This window comes from Pocillopora verrucosa, chromosome 1, assembly GCF_036669915.1.
Source record: "Pocillopora verrucosa isolate sample1 chromosome 1, ASM3666991v2, whole genome shotgun sequence".
NCBI classification, from domain to species: Eukaryota; Metazoa; Cnidaria; class Anthozoa; order Scleractinia; family Pocilloporidae; genus Pocillopora; species Pocillopora verrucosa.
The window spans coordinates 28949771-28969807 of NC_089312.1; the positions used below are offsets into that span (position 1 = coordinate 28949771).

Below are 20037 nucleotides of genomic sequence, written 5' to 3' on the forward strand. Positions count from 1 at the left end.
CACCTCACAAATGAAGAAAATATTGTACTCCAACGATTGCACTGATTGTTATCTTCTTGTTTCCAATTCTATCAGTTTAAAATCACGATTCCGCCCTTCCGCACGTGAAAGTCGTGCTAAACAGTGCCAGTATGCGCTCCAAACAAATCAAATATACCGGTGTACACTGGCAGGAATATTATGGTCTCTTGGGAGTTTAGAGAAGCTGACAAACTAAACTAATCAAAATTTTACAGCGCATTGCGAACGATAAGGATGGAGGAAATATTATCAACAAATACAGGAAAATATCATTTTATCACCGCCCTTCATCTCACATAAGGCTGAGTGAAAAAGTATACTCTTAATCAGTGAGAGATAGTCCTCAATAACAGCGGCTTAAGTGGTCAGAATCGACGGCATATGAATTAAATTTTCCAATTTTCAAACCTGCTGCTATAAGTAGAACTCCTCAACAGCTTAACTGCCTCGAGAAGGTTCCTTACGTACATCTGTTTGGGTTTTCAGGCTATGTGCTCTTGGCTGAGGAAGTCAGTGAGGTCCGAATACACCTAAACCAGCTTAAGGGTTGAGTCCCTGCGGCGCCGAGCAGATGAAAAGTGCATTGATACCTGTAGGAACTAAAAAGCACATAACATAATAATGATTTAAGAACCCATTGGCGTACTTCAATTCTTGGAAAGGCTGGTATCCAGACCTTACACGGACATAGTGGAGCCACACAATAGAATTATTTAAGCCCTTTTCATGGGCTAAATAAGTCACTGAGAAAAATTATCACCATAGGCACAGTAACAAAAAGAAATTAAAAAAAAAGCAAGACAAGAGCATTTAGCCGAGTCGATGATGCAACACTTCTTAACTGGAATAATATAGATTCTTGCTTCTGCCAAAAAAAGCTGCAATGGTACACGTTATTAACTACTGTCATATTTCCACCTCATATTCTTTACTCTGCGTCAACAAGACCAACAGTTTTCACATGTCGATCGTGGAATCGTCTCCTACACATGGCGAAACAAGATCCATCCGGTCATAAAACGCGTCAGAAAATAAACCACCCTTCTCTATTCTTTGTCAGAAATAGCCTCAAATTTAAATTTTTGAATGACACAGTCCCCACGTTGAATAATTGATCACAAATCGACCGATCAATGTCGGCGCTTACAACGGATAGTAAGAAGTAGACGTAAAAGTAGGCTGCCACCAGTGAAACGAAACGTGGTTTTCTTAACTTGCTGTTAAATTACTCGAGATTTTTTCGTAAGTAAAATTCAGGATTTAAGAAAATTAGAGTAAGAAATGCATTTGCTAGCATGATGGATTACGGCAATGTGACGACAAGGGCAATTTTTTGGCAGTTTTGCACTTTTATTGATCAGGGGAAAACACAGAGGAGAGGAGAGCAGATCAAGAAGCTGGAAAGCGGGAGTTTATGGAGAGGAAGCGACAATGATGGTGTAACCTTACCAGTTCCAGTTGTGAAAGGTCCTACAAATAAATTTCGAAACGTATGTGGAAACACGCTAAGTTTTAAAATGCCTGGCCTTATTTAAAATTCTATGTTTTGGAAACTACTATCGCCCACACATTTCCTCTGGGGTTTTTTATAATTGAACAAACCGCAAGCACGAAAAATTAGTGTTTGTGCAATGTCACGTGCAACTATCGATAACACATGACTACAAGGGTTTTCATTCTCAGAGGCATGACAACTCCGTGAAGAGCAGTGCTTTCAGTTAGGGATGCGTTGCGTGGGATTATCAACAAATAAAAAAAAATCAACCGACTAATCAGTAACTAAGGTGATTAGTTGATCCCAGTGGCATGCCTTGATTCAAATCAAGCCATTTATATTCCATTTAAGCCCACGATTTTCCGTCACAACATTTTGAAGTAATTATCATGATAAGTTATCAAGAAAACTGCTCTCCGCCCGTACAAAGGTCAAGCAGTCTTGGCGACAGTCTGCTGTGAGTAGTCCGCGTGGTATAGCTGTCTTGAATTTATAAAAAAGGAAAAACTGTATTGAGTTTTTCCAAGTGCCGTCATAGTCAGCAGCAGTGCTGTTGGCTCGCAACACGAAGAATCCTGCTTCTTTGGGCTATTTCCTGTGTGTTTTGTTTGTTTGTCTTCTTTTTACGCTAGTTACTTAATTTCAAAGCTACTCTGACGATGTGTATTGTATTAGAGTAAGCTAGAGTTGAACGGGTGAGGTCTACTGAGCATGGCCAATCTTAAGAATAACTAGCTGAATTACGGAAATATTCTGGCAACATGGGCCGTTAGATGGGTGGTTAAGTCCTTCTCAAGTACGTAAAAGGCAGGAAAAGTCTTTTCTTTTTTTTACCAATTTCGTGACTATGGAGACCTTTTCAAAGTGGCTCTCGAACCACCCGTCCTCAACGAACTTACTACTCTTGCCCAGACGACCATATTTTTAGATCACCACAAAACTACTCTTCTCGTATATAGTCGTATTTCACGACCTTTCTACCAAAATATCCACCTTGCGTCTAAAATGGTGAGAGAGAGACAGACTAGACTCATGTTTGGTAAACGAACCACAGCGATTGAGGTTGAGTTCTCGAAACTGGGCTGCACACAAAGTTGTTCTTTACTGCGAAATTGATAAGTTTGGGGTTCGTTAGAATCCGCAGATTTCCACTTTGTCCCAAGCTTGAGACTCTCTCTTTTGTTTTGGCTTTAATTAACTTTGAGCTCTGAGTTAGTTAAAAGGTCTTAGAAATTTCGTGTATCCTTTTCGGCCAATCCGATGTCAGACAATTGCTACTTAGCTTTTTCAAGTCATGACACAATTGCTTTCTGTTTTGCGTCATTAAGTGTATCATGGCTACGTTTATTGATTTACTTCCAAAAATTCAACATTAAAAACATCGATAGAATTCACACGTTCGTCGCCTAAGGAAGTTTCCGAACCCGTTTATAAGTAAAAGTTATGTACATGTTTACATTTCCAGCTTACCAGGTACTAAAAATAGCTACTGCCTGACAAAAAAAAAAAGTGTAAACGCATTACTAAGACACTCATGATCAGCTTCCATCACTAATCTCCTCGAGCTACGCTATTTCATCACAGTATTGCAGCACTAAATATTGTGCGATCAAGGTAACAGAAAGTTGCACAACTTCGTTCATTCTAAATTATTTTAACCATCAGATAAGCTTGCAGCTTCAACCCTTTAACTCCCAAGATCTAATTTTCAATTCTCCCCTCTAGCTGCTACACGTATCCTTGTAAATTAAATTATGAGAATTTGGTGTTAGATCAAGATAACTTCTACCTGATAAGTTAGAATATTCTCACTAGCTTTTTGCTGGACAATGTGAGCATGTAATAGAGAGAGGTTTCATGTTGATCACTTCTGGGAGTTAAAGGGTTAAGGAAGAAGTGTTCTATATAACTGACAAGAATTAATGCCAGTATCTGAGTAACTACGCACCTACCACTCCCCTATCCCAATAACAGTCAACTGGTAAAAAGTTAGGGTTAATGTTGGGTTAGGGGAGGGGTAGGTGCGCAGTTCACTTGCGTGACAAAATCCAGTAACACTAATCACGCAAACTTCTCAATTGAACGAACAGATGGCTGCCGAAATGTTTATAACTATCCTCCCAACCCTCACAAAATGGAAGGTCAATCCTTCCTCACACGGAGATATTATATCAATCTGGAAGGATTATGAACTATTTTACATGCAGTTTCTGTACCAACTACTACATACCCTTATAATATTTTAGTGAAATTTGACAAATTTAACATTTTACATTTAAATATGGCTAGTTTTATCATTAATAGCTTTAGCCAGCAGCCAAGTTTCAAATATTCTCAGCCTCGCTTTGCTAGTTAAGCCTTAGAGCACATCAAGGTGTGATATCTGTACTTTGCTGTGAAACAACTACTGTAACAGTAGGCTGTAATTCAAGACCATGCGTGCGCCAAAATGGTGTGATAACCAGATGACAAGAGAACCAAAATCAAAGATTAAGAAATAGATAAATAAAAACACATTAATCGATACCTACACCACAACACCAGCCATTCTATAATCATATCTTACAAAGAAAGCAAAAAATAACCTTTGCCTTAACAAACAACAACAATAAAAAGGGAAAGGTAAAGAAAGTTGAAACAAGCACGAAGAACAGTACTTCCCACAATCTTCTACAAAATGTTTGAAAATTTTGCCTTCAAGTTTCATTTATGAAATAAAGTACAGTTGACTGAACCACTGAATTCACTTTGTTACTTTCCCTGACCCAATCCTTCTAGCCCTGTTCACTATGAAGATATGAGCACACTAAGTACGGTACCCACAAAGTATCAACTTTGTCACACGGTAGGGGAATGGAGACAGAATATATGGATTGGCTGTTTTTCAAGTCAAATGGAAGGCTGCCTCAATCATTTTGTTGAAGATTGTCGATTGCATTAAAACATCCATGCTGACTGTAGCTGTGTCACTGTCACATAGCAAAGCAAAACTTCTCAATTATGCAACTTCAGGGCCAAAGTCTTCATACAGAGGGTCATGCATGGAGATATCATTGTAGTATGCAGCACGCAGGCGTGAACGGTGGTGATACTTCTTCCAGTAAACAACTGTACCAATCACCACAAGGATGGCTACAAGTCCAGCTGCGCTGATGCCAATGATGGCTGCTGTGGATAAAGATGAATCATCTGGAAAAGTAAACAGTAGACAGTAGAGTTAGCGATTTCTTGACAAATTTGTTGATTTGTTGAGTGATTTTACAATGTACATGCACTTCACCTTGGTGGAGTGTGGGGGGTGCACCACAGTTTAACCAAAGGAATTGTTTCAGGCATTCAATCACTTTCCTTCCTCATAATTTCAAAGCAATTACATATTACAAATTCATGCATTGAATGCAGACTATATTTGACATTATCTTAACCAAAAGCCAGTTCTTGGCAAATGCTAAGAACAGCTCAGAGCAAAAACCTCCCTAACCTGTTGAATTTTTTTTCCTTGCTTCAAAGTGAGAACCTGTGGGATGACCTGCATGACATTAAAAAATTAAAAAATCTTATCAACCCATATCGAACAACTGACAGAGCAAAATTATGTAGGATATATCAAAGTTCACATGGCAACCAGGTGGCCAATCAGACATGGTTTGATGGAACAATGGTTTAACGATTTAATGAATGCAACTAAGAAGTTAAAAACCTACCCACACCAACAAATGCCTCTCTCAACTCTCACCACCCTATTTGCCATAAAATGTCCGTGCCAAAACTTTACTCAGGCACCCATGCCTAACTAACCATACAATTGAGTGGGATAAGTCTAAAATTATCACTACTAATTGACATTACCACCAGCATCTTTGTTTGGAAGCCTGGCATATCAACTCTGCCCACACTCCTTTAAATTGTGATGGTGGCTTACTACCTGACAACCATTTCACACCTCTTCAGAAAAAAGAGCAGCAAATTAGTGAGCATATTAAAGGACTTCTTGTTACAGTGATTAGATCACCCCTGATAAATGCACTAAATAGGAGTGTCGAAACATTGGGTCTATGAATTGTAACTTCTGGGTTACATTCATTAAATCTTTAAACCAGAGTAGCATCAAACCATGTCAAAAATTATCTTCTCAAGCACATTCAATGTCTACCCTTTGTTATCATGCAATAAAATTGCCATGACCATATTTTTTTCTGCTCTACAAAATCTATGTTACATCCCACTGCACTTATTTAGTACACAGTTTGGCAAAGTATTCCTAAAGCACATTGATTTCTTCCTTCATTATCACAAGTCTTGCATTTCATGGATGGAATAGCACTGGGGCCAATTGCATCACCATGAAAATCAACAACAAGTTCCCTGTTATATAGTATTCACCTTGGCCTCAATTTTGAGATTGGAACATACACCTACTCAGTGGTAAAATAACTTTGGCTGTAAGTATAGCATGTTTGAGAAATAAAATAAACAGTTGTTGAGAGAGTTCTGGAAGACTCAAAAGTAGTGACTTATGTAGTCTTTTCTGATAATATCCGTTTGCAAGTGGTTCATAAACTTCAAGGCCTATTCACACTGCATGAATTTTGCATTTTTTTTTTTGGCTGAAAATTATGAATGTGGTTTAAGATCTGATGTTAAATGACATCTTGAAATCCTGAACACATTAGAGCAGGGAGTATGTCAGTCTTAAATTGGTGAACTGTTTTCCTATGATTAATCAAATTACCACATATTGAATGCTTAAATGTCATCTACAGCAATTGATAGCAGAGCGTGGAAAACCTATGGCTACAATGTGGTATATTAAATGGATATAATTGCCTTTCATATATATAACTACAATTGATGCATGTGTTATGGAGAGATAGTAGATTTGTACAAAGCACTACTACTACTAATAATAAGACAATTTTAATCACAATTGTAATAGTTTAGTCCACAATTCCACAAGGCATCTCTGAACAAAAAATTATAACTTAAATTCTCAATGAGTTAAAAGAATATAACTACCAGGCAGCAATCCTCTCACTGGCAAGAAGGGAAGCAACAAAGCACACTCAAAGTCCACTTTGGACACTTTTCACCACAGTAATTGGGAAAGTAGTGTGTGGAATGCATACTCATTGGATACCTTACTTTTACGGATACATTAAGTATGTGCCTACAAATTAATGTTGCAAAAAAAGAGCAGGACATGGGCCTTTGCTAGACATAAGAGCCAAAAATTAAAAGTGCATTGAATGCAGACTATATTTAATATTATCCTATCCAACATCCAATTCTTGGCAAACACTAAGAGCAGCTTAGAGCAAAACCTCCCTAACCTGTTGAATATCTTTTCCTTGGTTCAGAGTGAGGACCTGTGGGATGACCTGCATGACATTTAAAAATTAAAAATCTTATCAACCAATATTGAATATCCGACAGAGAAAAAATTATCTATTCAAGCACATCCAAGGTCTACTTTTGTTAGCATGCAATAAAATTTCCATGGCCATATTTTTTCTGGTCTACAAAATCTGTTACTTCCCACTGCACTTATTTAATACCCATAAACATGCCTTTTTTTCATGAGCCCAGAACAGACACATTTTACAGTTACACATAAAAAAAAATAACAATACTGCCACCTGAAAACTAACTTGAAAGTAGTGATTTATGTGATCTTTTTTGAAAATATTGCATTACAAGTGGTTCATAAACTTTAATGTCTATTCACTTTGCATGAATTTTTGTGTTGAAAATTAAAGAGTGTGGTTTCAGATCTGATGTCAATCCTTGAAATCCTGAACACATTAGAGCGGGGAGTATTTCAATCTTAAATTGGTGAACTGCTTTCCTATGATTAGTCAAATTACCACATATTAAATGTTAAATGTCATCTACAGCAATTGATAGTAGAGTGTGGAAAACATATAGCTACAATGTAGTATATTAAATGGATATAATTGCCAGTGCATATATAACTACAATTGATGCATATGTGATGTAGAGATAGTAGATTTGTACTAAGTACTATCACTACTAATAACATGACAATTATAATCATAATTGTAATAGTTTAGTCCACAATTCCACAAGGCATCTCTGAACAAAAAATTATAACTTAAATTCTCAATGAGTTAAATGAATATAACTACCTAGCAGCAATCCTCTCACTGGCAAAGGAGGGAAGCAACAAAGCACACTCAAAGTCCACTGTAAGGCACTTTTCACCACAGTAATTGGGAAAGTAGTGTGTGGAATGCATTCTCATCAGATACCTTACTTTTACTGGTACATTAAGTATGTGATTACAAATTAATGTTGCAAAAAAAGAGCAGGACATGGGCCTTTGCTAGACATAAGAGCCAAAAATTAAAAGTGCATTGAATGCAGACTATATTTAATATTATCCTATCCAACATCCAATTCTTGGCAAACACTAAGAGCAGCTTAGAGCAAAACCTCCCTAACCTGTTGAATATCTTTTCCACGGTTCAGAGTGAGGACCTGTGGGATGACCTGCATGACATTTAAAAATTAAAAAATCCTATCAACCCATATTGAATATCAGACAGAGAAAAAATGATCTACTCAAGCACATCCAAGGTCTACTTTTGTTAGCATGCAATAAAATTTTCATAGCCATATTTTTTCTGGTCTACAAAATCTGTTACTTCACACTGCACTTATTTAATACCCATAGACATGCCTTTTTTTCATGAGCCCAGAACAGACACATTTTACAGTTACACATTAAAAAATAAAAAATATACTGCCAACTGAAAACTAACTTGAAGAGTGATTTGTGTCATGTTTTCTGAAAATATTGCATTACAAGTGGTTCATAAACTTTAATGTCTATTCAATTTGCATGAATTTTTGTGTTGAAAATTAAAGAGTGTGGTTTCAGATCTGATATTAATCCTTGAATTCCTGAACACATTTGAGAGGGGAGTTTGTCAGTCTTAAATTGGTGAACTGCTTTGCTATGATTAGTCAAATTACCACATATTAAATGTTTAAATGTCATCTACAGCAATTGATAGCAGAGTGTGGAAAACCTATAGCTACAATGTGGTCTATTAAATGGATATAATTGCCTTGCATATATAACTACAACTGATGCATGTGTTATGGAGAGATAGTAGATTTGTACTAAGTACTATTACTACTAATAATATGACAATTATAATTATAATTGTATTAGTTTAGTCCACAATTCCTCTAGGCATCTCTGAACAAAAAAATCATAACTTAAATTCTCAATGAGTTAACTGAATATTACTACCAAGCAGCAATCCTCTCACTGGCAAGGAGTGAAGCAACAAAGCACACTCAAAGTCCACTGTAAGGCACTTTTAACCACAGTAATTGGGAAAATAGTGTGTAGAACACACACTCATCAGATACCTTACTTTTACCGATACATTAAGTATGTGCCTACAAATTAATGTTGCAAAAAAAGAGCAAGACACGGGCCTTTGCTAGACATGAGGGCCAAAAATTAAAAGTGCATTGAATGCAGACTATATTTAATATTATCCTATCCAACATCCAATTCTTGGCACATGCTAAGAGCAGCTTAGAGCAAAACCTCTCTAACCTGTTGAATACTTTTTCCTCGGTTCAGAGTGAGAACCTGTGGGATGACCTGCATGACATTTAAAAATTAAAAAATCCTATCAACCCATATTAAATATCTGACAGAGAAAAAATTATCTACTCAAGCACATCCAAGTTCTACTTTAGTTACCATGCAATAAAATTTTCATGGCCATATTTTTTTCTGGTCTACAAAATCTGTTACCTCACACTGCACTTATTTAATACGTATAGACATGCCTTTTTTTCATAAGCTCAGAACAGACACATTTTACACATTAAAAAATAATAATACTGCCAACTGGAAACAAAGTTGAAAGTAGTGATTAATGTGATCTTTTCTGAAAATATTGCTTTACAAGTGGTTCATAAACTTTAAGGTCTATTCACTTTTCATGAATTTTTGTGTTGAAAATTAACAGTGTGGTTTCAGATCTAATGTCAATCCATGAAATCTTGAACATGTTAGTGAGGGGAGTTTGTCAGTCTTAAATTGGTGAACTGCTTTCCCATGATTAGTCAAATTACCACATATTAAATGTTTAAATGTCATTATAACCACTTAAATTCTCAATGAGTTAAATTAATATAACTACCAAGCAGCAATCCTCTCACTGGCAAGGAGGGAAGCAACAAAGCACACTCAAAGTCCACTTTGGACACTTTTCACCACAGTAATTGGGAAAACAGTGTGTGGAATGCATTCTCATCAGATACGTTACTTTTACCGATATATTAAGTATGTGCCTTCAAATTAATGTTTGCAAAAAAAAAAGAGCAGGACATGAGCCTTTGCTAGACACGAGGGCCAAAAATTAAAAATGCATTGAATGCAGACTGTATTTAATATTATCCTATCCAACATCCAATTCTTGGCACACGCTAAGAGCAGCTGAGAGCAAAACCTCCCTAACCTGTTGAATATCTTTTCCTCGGTTCAGAGTGGGGACCTGTGGGATGATCTGCATGACATTTAAAAATTAAAAAATCTTATCAACCCATATTGAATATCTGACAGAGAAAAAATTATCTACTCAAGCACATCTAAGGTATACTTTTGTTACCATGTATTAAAATTTCTATGACCATATTTTTTTCTGGCCTACAAAATATGTTACTTCCCACTGCACATATTTAATATGCATAGACATGCCTTTTTTTTCATGAGCCCAGAACAGATACACATTAAAAAATAAAAAATATACTGCCAACTGAAAACTAACTTGAAAGTAGTGGTTTATGTGATCTTTTCTGAAAATACTGCATTAGAAGTGGTACATAAACTTTAATGTCTATTCAATTTGCATGAATTTTTGTGTTGAAAATTAAAGAGTGTGGTTTCAGATCTGATGTTAAATAACATCTTGAAATTCTGAACACATTAGAGCGGGGAGTATGTCAGTCTTGAATTGGTGAACTGTTTTCCTATGATTAGTCAAATTACCACATATTAAATGTTTAAATGTCATCTACAGCAATTGATAGTAGAGTGTGGAAAACCTATGGCTACAATGTGGTATATTAAATGGATATAATTACCTTGCATATATAACTACAATTGATGCATGTGTTTTAGAGAGCTAGTAGATTTGTACAAAGCACTACTACTAATGATAATATGACAATCATAATTGTAATAGTTTAGTTCACAATTCCACTAGGCATCTCTGAACAAAAAATTATAACTTAAATTCTCAATGAGTTAAATGAATATAACTACCAAGCAGCAATCCTCTCACTGGCAAAGGAGAGAAGCAACAAAGCACACTCAAAGTCCACTTTGGACACTTTTCACCACAGTAATTGGGAAAGTAGTGTGTGGAATGCATACTCATCAGATACCTTACTTTTACCGATACATTAAGTATGTTATTACAAATTAATGTTGCAAAAAAGGAGGAGGACATGGGCCTTTGCTAGACATGAGGGCCAAAAATTAAAAGTGCATTGAATGCAGATTATATTTAATATTATCCTATCCAACATCCAATTCTTGGCAAACACTAAGAGCAGCTTAGAGCAAAACCTCCCTAACCTGTTGAATATCTTTTCCTCGTTTCAGAGTGAGGACCTGAGGGATGACCTGCATGACATTTAAAAATTTAAAAATCTAATCAGCCCATATTGAATATCCCACAGAGAAAAAATTATCTACTCAAGGACATCCAAGGTCTACTTTTGTTACCATGTAATAAAATTTCCATGGCCATATTTTCTTCTGGTCTACAAAATCTGTTACTTCCCAATGCACTTATTTAATATGCATAGACATGTCTTTTTTTTCATGAGCCCAGAACAGACACATTTTACAGTTACACACTAAAAAATAAAAAACATACTGCCAACTGAAAACTACCTTGAAAGTATTGATTTATGTAATCTTTTCTGAAAATATTGTGTTATAAGTTGTTCATAAACTTTGAGGTCTATTCACTTTGCACGAATTTTTGTGTTGAAAATTTAGAGTGTGGTTTCAGATCTGATGTCAATCCTTGAAACCCTGAGCACATTAGAGAGGGGAGTTTGTCAGTCTTGAATTGGTTGCCTGCTTTCCTATGATTGGTCAAATAACCACATAAATAAGTGTTTAAATATTGTCTACAGCAATTGATAGCAGAGTGTGAAAAACCTATGGCTACAACATGGAGAGCTAGTAGATACCTAGAGTATAATTATAACCAGGTATAATAGTTAAGTCAACAATTCCAAAAGGTATCTCTGTTAGAAAATGCATAAAAATAGCTAAATAAAAAAAAATTCATTGCAAAAAAAAAATATTATTAAGAAATTAAAACGCATCAAAACTCTTACTGAACCAAGCTAATATATCATGTTTCAGCTTATGTAGATTATCTTGTGTGAAAACAGGATTTGAAAACTTTGGAGATTTTGCATGTAGGGTTGTATAAAAGCCTGGATAGATTGTGTTGGAAAGATTCCCTTTGAGTGGAAATGATCAGGATAATCCACATGCTTGAGATTATAATCTACAACAATGAGTTAAGTTTAAAATTAAAAAAAAATTCAATACTCTTACATAAACCAAGAAGTTACATGTTTGAAAACCATGAAAATAACTTACAACCTGAAATGCACATATTAATATTATTATTAGATCATTAGTAGCACGCTCATTGGGATTAGTTCATGTACACATGGTTATGCTCTCCTCTTATTTAACAAATAGAGAAGTCTTGACTGTGCTCTGTTCTGCTGTAAAGCACGCAGGAAGTGGCTAGAGCATGAAAGAAGTGTAGGGGGAAACACGAGACGTAGTCGTGCTTTGTAAGTGCTTTACAATAGAACAGAGCACAGTCAAGGTTTCTCTAGTTGTTTTATAATAAAGAATCCATTAAGTTCCCCAAGAATTACTTTTAATTTTCAAAACAAACTTCATTTCCAAAGTGAACAACAGTGTCGTCAGCATGCTCTATACTCTCATAACGCATACTACAATAAGCCAATCAGATACCCTGTTAGAATGGTTCAAATAATCTGATTGGCTGTATAAGACTAAAGCTGTCAAAAATGTCAAACCATCAAAGTTCAAAAATCATCAAAGTTCACATTCTGCAATAGTTTACAATGTCGAATTTAACACTTTCACCTGAAGTTTTTTAGTTTCTAATACAGAATCTGAGAGTGGAATGTTCAGTAAAATTCAGCCCAATTGTGGCTCACAAAAATACGCAAGTAATTTCACATGAAAAGTAGAAAACAATCTGTTCAAGGCAAGTGTATTATGAATGAACAACAGCCAAATTCACTAGGACATGAATTGAATGACAGTGCCATAAAACTCAGCTGCAGTGACTGATGTGGCCTTCCACTCAACACATCAGAAAGGTAATCAGAGCAAGCTCTTATTTTTCCACTTGAAGGGTTGTCGATTTAGTTCCTGAGGCTTGCTCCACGGCGATGACTGAAGATCGCCATGAGCTAGCCATGATAGACCTCAGCATGATCGCAGTTGTTCTGACACCGTCATGATTAGTATGAATTTTAACAGTTATGCCAGGTTATATTTTTCATCATTCCTGTTTTTTTTCTGTTTCGTTTTTGAAAATGAAACTTTATATACTATACAAGTGTTAGCTGTGTTTGATTTAATCACCGTATGTAAACTTGCAATCTAACTGAGCGTGAAAACTGTTAAAACTAGGACTGTCTATTTTGTTTTATCTTTGAGGATTTTTGTCTCTGCTAATGTTACAGTAACATAAATTACTGCGCCTGGTATTTTTGCATACCTTTGCTTGCTTGTTCCAAAATTTCACTTTCAATTAACGAAAGAAAGCTAGAAAGAAGTCCCAGAAAAGGTCGGACATAGTACAATTTGGCAGATGGTGTGACAGCTTTAGCTCAGTTCTATGTTCTACACGAGGGGACACAAGCGGCCTCAACTGTAAGTACTTTTTAGAAATGCTAGGATATTATCCTAGCATTCCTAACATTCCGAGCTGCGTGAGAGTGTCAAAACGTGCGTATGTCACAGAAATGTCACTAGACCTAAAGTAAGCAGATGAGAGCAAATAAATCGTGTGGATATATTTCTCTTTATAATCTACAATGTAACACAAAGGAACTGGCCGAGGAATAAAGGCACTATTGATTACGTGTGAAACAAAAACATTAGCTGATGACATTTTGATATCAGGCATTAATTCATTTATCTTCTCATATTTATTCGCCCTCATCTGGCATACTTTAGGTCTAGTGAAATTTCTAACATACACATGGATTTTGACACTCTCGTGCAGCTCGGGATGTTGGGAATGCTAGGACAATATCCTAGCATTTCCAAAAAGTACTTAACAGTTGAGGCCACTTGCGTCCCCTCACGACTCTCATAGAGTTTGCTCTTTCAACCAATGACACTACGTGTTATATAACTTTATTATAACCATTATTATAGCCTGCTAATTTATGCCTGCATACTTCCAACAGTATTTTGTCACATTATCCTCACGTATTGCTGTGTCACTAAGGGGGAGATAGGCTGGCCAATTGTTGCTGTTATGCAAGTCTTTGAAACATGTCTTAGGGAGGTGGATGGTTACTACACCCTAAAATACTAAAGGCAACTAATGATTTTGACAGCAAGGTGTAATCAAAACCTTCAGTTGTGACATTGCTGCACTGCTGTGGTTTGTCTTTGCTGATTCTGCTGCTCTGCCAACACTGTCCATAAGGTAGAACTGAGTTTAATTTGAGTCGCTCAGCTCTTTAGGTAATTCACTCATTTTCTTCAAAAATAGCTTTTCACTATTTTTAATTTTCTACATTATCTTATCCTATGAAGCTAAAATCTAAATGGTAAAACATTAGGAAAATTTCTCCTGTTCCAGGAAACTGCATATAATTTCATATAACTTTACAGATGAATGAATGCAAATGATTCAAATCTTGCTGCTACCTGCTAGCTGTAAACTTTTACGACAACAACTTTATTAAACTTGATATTTCCTGATCTTGTTCACTTTCTTAAGAGGTAATCAGCAGTTCAAAACCTTTTTCCTTTTTCTTCACAATGTAGGCAAGCTGTTTAAAAAATGAACTGATGCCAGACACTTTGGGACAAAACCACGTAACTTCACCAACATCAAAATTCCTCCTTTTTTATAAATCTAACACACCATTCAAAGTGAAACAAAGGGTAGAACAAAAGACTGCTTCATACGCACTAATGAGCTTCTTTTGTGCAAGTTTTTTTTGAGTGCATTTGAAAAAAATTCAGGTGCACACACGCTTTTTTTAACACGCTTTTTGTGTGCAACGAGGGCCAAAAACCTCTGTGCTGTACTGTAATTACGTACCATTTGGTGGTTTTGAAACTGTCACATTGAAAAGAAATGGAAACTACTATAGTGACAAACCTGTCGGTTCAGGTGCAGTACCACATGGCTTGTAATGAGTTGTACTTGTATTGAATCCTAAGAAATATAAATGAAATTAAGATTTCTTTTTACAGTACTCAGTATTTTTCATCTCCATTACACCCTACCATCAGCATCCATAATTCCCATACTATTCTTTACACATTTCTTTTAATGCTGACTAGGAAATTTTTGTAACAATCAAAGCTTCTTAGATTGGTGATCATTTTCTTTATTCTGATAATCTTAGTGAATCATGCACTACCAGTAGTTCTACTTTGAGACAAAATTAAAGGCAGGTCTTAGGGTTTTAAGTTATGGAGCTTTTGTCAGTCTCTGGGTGCATTACTTCCTTTTTGAATCACATCATTCTATCACTTCTAACTTTGTAGTAATCACATTTAAAGGAAAAAGCTGACTGTTTTACTCGAGTTTATCTTTTGTTTCTATATTTTCCTCCAACAACTTTCACCACTCTATATCAATTATGGTTACTGTCAGTTGCAATACTCTGGAGCTACGTGTTTAAAAAGAAAAAAAAAAGCCATAACACATATCACATGGAGGTTAGTTTTAGCTTGATAATTATATATCTTGTGGTTCAATAGTTATGCTCGATTTAAAATTTCCCAAATTACCATTTTCATATAATTGGATCATATCTATTTGCCTTCTGTTTATCAGAAAAATCATGTTAATCTAAAACAAAGGTCAATGAAGATTAAACAGGTTGTGAAAAGCCAAATCACTCTTTTAAAATCAACTCTACAGTCTGAACCTTACAAAAACCTCTAACTGGACTAAGTACATTCGACTGACAACAACCTTTCACCTGACTCTGATGATGACTTCCGCTCAGGTTGTTGAAACGTCAGTCACCACTACTGACAACAGTCCTTCTCAGGACTACACTCACCCAGACGATCAAACTACACTATCACAAAAACCACTATACAAGCCACACAAAATAAATACTAGTACCTGGGCAGCTTTGCATTTTCACACAAAATTCCTTGTCCACTATAGTATATGGATAGCATTTCAATACAGGAGGACAAACTTCCCAAACAACCTGGGGCAGAAAGGAAGTTAATTGTAAGGCTAGCTGTACCAATTTATCCAATAAGTTTTAAATTTTTCTACCAAGAAAATTCACTGCTGCTGAATCAGTACCATCAGTGTTGTGTCATAAATGATTTTTTGTTCTTTGTCATTGGGGTATGGAAAGTATTGCAAAATAGTTTATTTTCTCACAAAAACCCCTGCACCCCCCATCAAATGTCCACCTCATCTAGAGACTGAAGCAAAATTGCGAATTTAGAAATAAATACCAATGGTGTTTAACACTTTAACTCCTACAAGTGTTTAACATATACCCTCTCCTTGTAATGTCCATATATTTATTGTCGAACTACAAGGTCATGAGAGTACTCAAATTTATCAGGTGGAAGTTTTTACCATGATCTGACACCAAATTCTCCATAACTAATTTGTCAAGGAAATGTATGGCACCTATGGGGGAAGATAGAGGAATTAAACAATCAGATGTTGGAAGTTAAAAGGTTAAAAATTTAAAATTAATTGAGGACCACTCTTTGACCCAGAAACAGTTTGTTACCACCACATGAAGGGAAAAAACAAGTTGACTTAACCAACCAACCCTTGATCTATGAGGATGGTGATAAAATATCAACCAAAAAAAGTTAAAGAAAATTGTTCTCTGCAGATAAAACAGGGCCCTCACTAAATGCTTGCCTCGTATAAATACAGAGTTCCAAGGGGCCAGTCTGAAAAAAATGGTACACATATACTGCTGTACTTGAAAAAATGCAACAAAGAGGAAATAATGATAAAACTTTTCCCTAAAGAAGCAACTCATATTCATAAGTTAACTCTCTGCTTAATTAGAGTATGGAGCTCACTAGAGACATAAACTTACATTGGTTGTTATGACATTATCTTTTCGTGACAGTGTCTTCACATGTAGGTAAACTTCTCCCTTTTTAGGATCATTATAAACCCTGAACTTTTTCCCCTGCTTCAGTTGAACCCTTTGTTTCTTATGCCCTTGCTTGGAACATTTAGGAAAAGATGATAGTAGACAGGATCTTTACAGTGTTGTAAATCAACTTCAAGGGAACCCCCACCTTACCAAGTGCAGTTCACTCCTGTGGTATTGGTAGGAATATAAGCAACAAAATAACATTAGTTAAACCATCACCTTGGTGAGCTTTAATCCACAACATTTATCCCTATACCTCACACCTCAAGATGTCTAAGAAATAGAATAATTTATGGGAAGGGTGAGTTCAGTCTTCTAGGGGGCCTCCAATGATGAAAATAGTTGCTGATAAATTCATGACAGTGTCTTATATTTCACAGATTTTATAGAAACAAATTGGAAACAAGAATGGATGTGTATAAAAACTAGAAACAAGTACAAGCAATAATGATGTTTAATATCCCCCAAAGGTGCCTTGAGTTTACATGACATAACACAGTTGCCATGATTATCATCAGTAATAACACTATTGTTCAAATAGTCCTAAGGGAACCAATCAGATAATAGTGGTAGTCATACTTGTCATTCCATCCAACCTGATGGTCCCCCACCAATTCCTATTTTAAAATACCTGACAAATCTTTTGATCAATTTTTATCACTGCAGTAAATACTTCATTCCCACTCTTACAAACAAACTTCTATTTCAAAGATCAATTTTGATAACTTAACCCTTTAACTCCCAGACATGCCTTACATGTTACTTCTCACTACAATATACATTATCAAGCAAAAACTGTAATGAGAATACTCAGACTTATCAGGTAGAAGTTGCTTTCTTGATCTGACACAAAATTTTGCAACTAATTTATAAGGAAATATGTAGCAGCTAGAGGGTATAATTGACAATCAGATCTTGGGAGTTAAGGGTTAACAAAAATTTCTTCCAACAGTGGAAGTTTTCTTTAAACTTGAGTTTATTGGTCTGAAACAATTGTTATATAATGACACACTTCTGTTTTGTTCCTTTGTTGAGTTTATTGCATGAATAAGTTGTTTGCAGTGAACTGCTGGTAGTCAGCAACTGAGACCAAAAACTACTGAAACCAGCTTTCCACAACTGATAGTTGAAAATACTTCAAACCGTACAATAGACATTATGCAGAGTTTCCAGTATTTTATGATTAACTTAAAATTTGTTCCAAAACACCTGACAAATGAATTCTAAGTTTTTCAAACTATTTGATGAAAGAGTAACAAATCAAATCTATTATATTTTGCCCTTAACAACCACAAGAGGAACAAAGCCAACAAGAAACAAACGCAGATGTGTCAATGTATTATAACCTAAATTAGCAAAGTATGACTGTATTATTGTAGCTTAGATATTTACATTGTACCTGTACAATGTATGTTTCGTTGGCAAACAGCATCTTTTTGCAGGACTATCTTTATATCTCCTTTTAAATGACTGGCAACAGTGCTCATAACTTTACATTCTGGAAAATTAGAAGGGTTCTCTTCTGCTTCAAGAAAACTTAGAAGACCTAAGAAAAGATGGGCAATGAGCAAACATTACTCACTACAAAGAAAAAAAATGTAAATAAAACAAACAACAAATCTGTTTGCATCATAACTCTAGGTATTATTCTAACATCAACCCCTGCCTTACAAAGCTACTTAATTCTGTTTATCACTTTTTCTAATTGCAACAATACTTGTACTATACCCCCATGAAAGTCGTCTGGGGCAATATCAACATCACATGACAAGAGTAGAGCAAAAAAATTTTTGATGAGTTGTCACTAAACTGGTTTCAATCATTCCAGCCACAATAAACTTTTAACAGTTCTTTCTCTGCTGACAAGCAATGCCACCATCATAATAAAAGGCTTCAGGTTTCCTTCAGGTCTAAGACAAGGTGGACTTACTGACCTTACCAAAAATAACTGCACAAAATGAGGAAGGATTAAAACTAACGCACTCTAAAAGTTTTTGTTCTGGGGATCATGGTTGACTGGATATCTTTACATTTTCTGATTTTTCATAGTATTCAAATTATGGAGATTACTGCCTGCTGCAACCTCACAAACAAACGTTGTTTCTATTAGCTGCCAAGAGTTATAAATTATGTAGTAGCTTCTTCCTAGCAGCACTTACGCCAAAGAATTACAAAGGAAAGGTAAAACATAAAACTGGTGAAGAATGTACCACTGATCCACTGTAGGTTAACGTCTGAGATTCTAGACGTGTTACTGTAACATCGACCGCATACTAGAAATAGGCTCAAAGTTTAACCAAAATCATCGTGAAACAAAGACGCGACCTGCCTTAGGGATAGTGTTGTGATCAGGAACAATAATTAACATGTACAGGCATAAAATTTTCCAAACAAAACCGAATTCTATTTCGCGAATCTTTATTTTTCACCGACATAAGCATGACGAAGCTAAATATCACACGACAAATATGGCCTAAAAGCAATAGAAGGACAAAGAGATCAGCTAAACGAGAAATCACCCCATATACTCAAGCCAATGGCAAACGATCATACCGGCCTTTCGTGCCGAAAACAAATACGCATCTAGTCATCTGCCGAACACGCTTGATGAAAATCGAACCCGAGAACTTAAGAACAAACGAAAAAATAAACAAGAAGGTTAATTTTCTTAGCAAGGTTGCTCTTGAGCGACCAAGAATTTCTAAATCTTTGTTAAACTGAAGTAAAAACGTCCACCGACATAAGTACTCTGCTGAGAAGGAAAGGAAAAATTGTGCGTGGGTTATAAGTATAGATGCGAATTTTTTTTTCATGACGATACTAAAATGCCAATAAAGACTTACAGGAAAATCCGAGGAGCTGGATCCACATCTTGGAAAAATTTACGAATGACGAGGCGAAAATTTTCTCACGAAGAAACAAGAGCGAATGCGAGCCAACAATATAGTTTGTTTTCCTGTTTATCGCTCGATAGAGTCATGGGAGTAGAAGCCAGATTCTATCTTAGTCAGCGGCGATGTGTTCATGGTTTATATGTTTGTGTAAGAACC

The 20037-nt window shown here is 35.8% G+C and overlaps 1 pseudogene; it reads right to left on the reverse strand.

The window, feature by feature from the left end:
* Nucleotides 1-2823: 2823 nt before the first annotated feature.
* Nucleotides 2824-19972, reverse strand: LOC131780869 (uncharacterized; annotated as a pseudogene).
* Nucleotides 19973-20037: the final 65 nt, after the last annotated feature.